The sequence below is a fragment of the Sturnira hondurensis genome, unplaced genomic scaffold (genome assembly GCF_014824575.4).
Source record: "Sturnira hondurensis isolate 20B ecotype Veracruz unplaced genomic scaffold, ASM1482457v3 Scaffold0023817, whole genome shotgun sequence".
Taxonomy (NCBI): domain Eukaryota; kingdom Metazoa; phylum Chordata; class Mammalia; order Chiroptera; family Phyllostomidae; genus Sturnira; species Sturnira hondurensis.
The window spans coordinates 5,991,823-5,997,222 of record NW_028096448.1 but is presented as its reverse complement, the minus strand read 5'-3'; positions in this window follow the sequence as shown (position 1 = coordinate 5,997,222).

The following is a 5,400-nucleotide window of genomic DNA, read 5'->3' as shown; positions in this document are numbered from 1 at the left end:
CCCAGGAGAGGCTGATGTTGCTGGTGGGGGGCCACATTCTGAAAACCACCCACGTAGACCAATCCCACGATGTAGTAAATGAAGTTTGGTTAAGTGATAATTCTCTTTCTTCCATTTAACAAATAAGCACTCCTGTTTAAGTTAAGTGAGAAAAGCATAAATTGTTATATGCATTTTTGAATGGTACGTTTATTGTTTTGGTTTAAGGACTGGAGTGTATTACATACAAAGGGCATTTATGTATTAATTAAAAAATTACTGCTTTCACAGCTCAGGTGTTTAGAATGATTGCGTTTTGTGCTTGAAACAGCCAATCACTTTATTTTTCTGACTATAATTTCCTCTTTCTTTTCCTTTTTAAAATTTGTTTCTAAATGACAAGAGAAAAGTTTTCAGACACTTTAACCGCAAATACTTTCCTGGTAATAACAAACACTGCAACTGTGGTTAGTCCTTATTTCTGATCAGGGAGGAACTGACTCAGATATGGGATATAATAACTATTGCTCTTTATTTCTCTTTATCACATGGACTTTTTAAAAAATATATATTTTATTGATTATACCATTACAGTTGTTCTATTCCCCCCTTCATTCCCCTCCCCCTGCACACTCCCTCCCCCACCATTCTCCCCCCCTTAGTTTATAACCACGTGTCTCAAGTTCATTAGTTTCTATATTTCCCTTACTATTCTTGCCCTCCCCCTATCTATTTTCTACCTACTCTTATGCTATTTTCTGTGCCTTCTCCCCACTTCTCCTCCTCCCACCCCCCTGTTGCTAACCCTCCATGGGATCTCCATTTCTATGGTTCCGCTCCTGATGTAGCTGTCCTCTTAGTTTGCTTTTGTTTTAGGTGTGGTTGTTAATAACTGTTAGTTTGCTGTCCTTTCACTGTTCATATTTTTCATCTTCTTTTTCTTATATAAGTCCCTTTAACATTTCATATAATAAGGGCTTGGTGATGATGAACTCCTTGAATTTGATCTTATCTGAGAAGCACTTTATCTGTCCTTCCATTCTAAATGAAAACTTCACACGGACTTTTGAAGCACCCTTGAGATTTTGAGGGTGATGAGATGCATTCTGCTTCCTGAGCCGGAAGAAGGGTCTGGAGGTGCAAAACCAGGTGCCTCTGACCTCAGTGTTCATTTGCATTTGCACTCTGTCAGGGTTTTAAAAACAGAAATGAGAATGTGTTCTCACTGTTTTTAACTATGGGAACTTCCTAGAAACACAATAGAGAGACTAAAGAATGTTTCATCACTATACTGCAGAAGTAGATTTATCTACATGGTTGAGTGCAAAAAGCTAGTTGCAGAACAGCTTCTTAGTATGAGTCCACCTTTGTGAGGAAGTGAGCATACCAAAACGTTCCCAGCACTTACCTTGGTGGGAGGGGAAAATGTTGGACTTCTGGTATTTTTTGCTTCTGTTTTTCAGTATTTTCTATTACATATTAGTTATGTCATTTGCAAAAAGGCAGCTATTGTTTTTTAAATGCAAATACAAGTGATGCAAAAAGACCGTAACTGTCATCTCTCACAGTTTATTTTAGTGCCCTCACTGCCCACCTGACACGTAGACTCTATCATTCTGAAAGAAGGCGGGGCACACATGGGTTATGTGGGCGCTGAAGTGATCCACCCGCTGACACACCAAAGCATTACACATCTTTAGGATGCAGTCTTCACAGTATAATGGCTCCTTCAAATACCAGCTGTTTCCTAAAACAAACACAGAAACAAGCATAGACATAAATTACTGGTAGTTACTATAGCAACGCTTATGATAAATCCTGTTTTTGTACCTGAGGTTGCAATATTACTTTGGCTAACATAAGAATCTTATGATGTGTACTATTTTTAATATATCTGAAAAAATTTAAATATATTTAAAATATTATTATAAATATAAAAAGGTTATCTATAAGGTTCTCCCCCACAAAAATATGGATGATTTACTAGATATCAGATCATCTTCTATTTGACACAGCAAGACCACAGCAAGAGAAAATCCATACAGGCTGTTTTCAGTTGCCCCCAATTAATATGATTGTAGAGACATTTACCCAATTTTGTCTTCTCTACTCACAACTTCCTGAAGGTTGTGGTTTGATTTTAGTTGAAACACCCTTGTGGTTGTTCAAAATTTTATGTTGTAAAAATGAGAAGACCAATTATGTTATTTCACCACAAAATTGACACAAAAGTAGAAGGGATGCAAAAAACATATGCATCCCTTCTCTATTTAAAAAAAACCTCAATCTTTCTTTTCCATTACAATCAATATAAATCAACCTTTAAAAAAAGAAGAAAGAGAAGAAAGATGATCATGGGAAACAGTCACATTTACATTTGTAGGTGTTTTGTAATGTTGCAGGAATGTGGCTGATAGTTCATGGAAGGCAGGGCTCGTTCAAACACAAGCTTCGTCCCCAGCGGATGCTGGCGCTCTGCGACGGCCGGTGGGGATGCTTCGAGTCTCCGAGTCTCCTAGCCCTCAGATGATTTTGTGAGTAGTAACCCACTGAGGGCAAGTGTCCCACATTTTCACTGTCTCACTTCCCACCCTGTGAAAGTGGGTGGTCTTGCTAAGGAAGCACACAGTTGTCATTCAGAGTGTGCTACTCCTTAGCATGTTCAACTCTAAACATGTACAGAAGGTATCAAGCCAGAAGTTAATGTTTACATTTATATTTAACTCAACAAACATGTCATCTAACTCAGTATAAATACATAGGCAAGAGCATAAGATTTCGAGAGAAAATATTATTTGGATATTTATCAAGTTTTAGAATTTAATTTACAATTATTATTACTTGAATTGAATGTATTTTGGTCACTTAAATTTTATTATTTGCAGTGATCTGAATGACACCCAAGTCTTTTCCTGTGTTTGAGGGTGATCATTGTTAGCACTCTAATGAGATTGGCACATGCCACCACAAGATAATCTTTACAGAAAAACCTCAGGACAGAGGAAAACATCGTGTTGCTCACGTAAGATTTTATATAAATAATAGTATATAAATGATACAGCATATTCTAGTTTACACAACACTTTTAAACACATTACATGTTTGCTACAACCCCAGGAAGCTGGTCACTCCAAATTAACATCTAAAGTGATGCAATGCAGAGAGCTTACAGGACCTTCCCGGGCACACTGTCAAAAGTAAACTCTGGGCTCTCAATTCTGCTCTATTGGTCCTTGTGTCTATTTTTCTGCCAATGCCATGCTGTAAAGGAACAATGTCAAATTTAAAAGCTTCTGCACAGAGAAAGAGATCATTAACAAAAAGGCAACCAACTGATTGGGAGAAGATATTTATAAGCAACAGCTCTGACAAAGGGTTGACATCCAAAATATATAAAGAATTTATGCAACTCAATATCAAACAAACAATGCAATTAAAAAATGAGCAGAGAAGAACCACAGATACCTCCTCCAAGAACACATATAAATAGCTAACAGATGCATGAAAAGATGATCAACTTCACTAGCTATTAGGGAAATGCAAATCAGAACTACCATGAAATACCACCTCAAACCCGTTTAAATGTGTGTTATCAACAAGACAAGTAATAACAGATGTTGGGCAGAAAGAAAGAAAATGGAGAAGAAATTGGGAAGAAAACGGAGCCCTCATTCACTGCTGGTGGGAATGTTAACTGGTACAGCCCCTAGGGAAAACATATGCATCCCTATGTTCACTGCAGCATTATTCACAGTGGCCGAGACATGCAAACAACTGAAGTGTCCTTCCATAGATGACTGGTACAGATATACAATGGGGTACTACTCAGCCATAAGAAAAGATGAAATACTGACATTCGCAACAACATGAATGGACCCTGAGAATATCACGCGAAGTGAAATAAGTCAAACAGAAAAAGTTAAGAACCATATGATTTCACTCATATGTGGGATATAAAACTGAAAGCAACAAATGAACAAACAAGACAAAATGAACGAACAAAAACTCATAGACTGAGACAATAGTGTGGTGGGTACCAGAGGGAAGGGGGTGTGGGGTAGTAAAGGGGAAAAGGGTTCAAATGCCTGGTGATGGAAGATGCTCTGACTTTGGGTGGTGGCACACATGCAATATGCCGATCATGTGTCATAGACATGTACACTCGAAACCTACGGAATCTCATTAACCAATGTTGCCCCAATGAGTTTAATAAAAAGAAAAAAGTAAAACTCTGGTTCTTAAAGGCTTTGGTTCTAAAATGAGTTTTGAAAGGAGTCCCTTTCACCACCACCATCATACCTCTCTGGCTGCAGGAGTCCTCAGTCCTATGGGCTACAGGGACCCACAGTGTCTGTTTGTAACAACTCAAAGGGAATGTATAAATAGGAGGTATCAAGGGGTCCTCAAGTCAAACTGTCATTCCCCCAAGCCACTGGTTCCCAGAATAACAACCGTCTCCTGGGACTGTCCTGATTCTGGAAGATGTATGGGTACATCAATTTATCCACTGAAGAAATATTTACATGGCATATCACTTTTGATATGCCATTCACTTTCTGAGGTACAAAAAAATGCACATGAACAAGACAGACTCATCTCCTGCCCTGATGGACTGGAAATACTAGTGGTGAAGATGAAAGCATACCAGGCAATCCCACACAGGGTGGTAAGTGCAAAGATGAGCAGTCCAGGGTGCTAAAAGGCAACTAGGACAGAAGGCTGCCAACTCTGGGTGGGCATGGGGTAGAAAGAAGTGGCTGGAATGGAGACATAATCAACATTAGACATAAACAACAACACTGCAGACAAAGAAGGCACTAGTCAACTAAAAGAATGAGTACAGAAGAGGGAAAGAGGGAACAGCATGTGCAAAGACCCAGAGGCTAGGGGAAGTGTGATAAGTTTGAGTTGGGTGAATTGTGAAAACCAAGATCCTTACCAGTTGCAAAAAGGACTCTGGACTTTATCTTGACAATGAAAGGGACCAAGAAAGTGTTTTATAAAGAGGACTGTTGTATAAAGGTCAAGGAAATCATTGAACTAATCCAGCTGAATGATGATAGGGTGGTCTAAACTAGGTAGTGGTAGGGAAAAAGTATGAAAATAGGTGCAGGAGATCCTCAGAATGTAGACTCATAGAATTGACGCTTGATCAGATGTGGGGGGCAAGGGAAAAGGAAGAACCAAAGTATAATTCCAATAGGATGAGGGCCCCCAAGTTCTTTAGCCCAGAGTGCCTGCAGAGAAGTAAGGCACTGGCTTTAGGGCCTCCTTGCTGTTTACCTTCTACCTGGGATCTCCTCCTACCCCCTAGACACAACCGAAGTTTTCCCTTTATTATATGAAGGAAACTATACTTTACTTAGCTCTGACGGTTGCACATTTCTTCTTTAAGCTACATGGACAAAATTGTAATTCAAG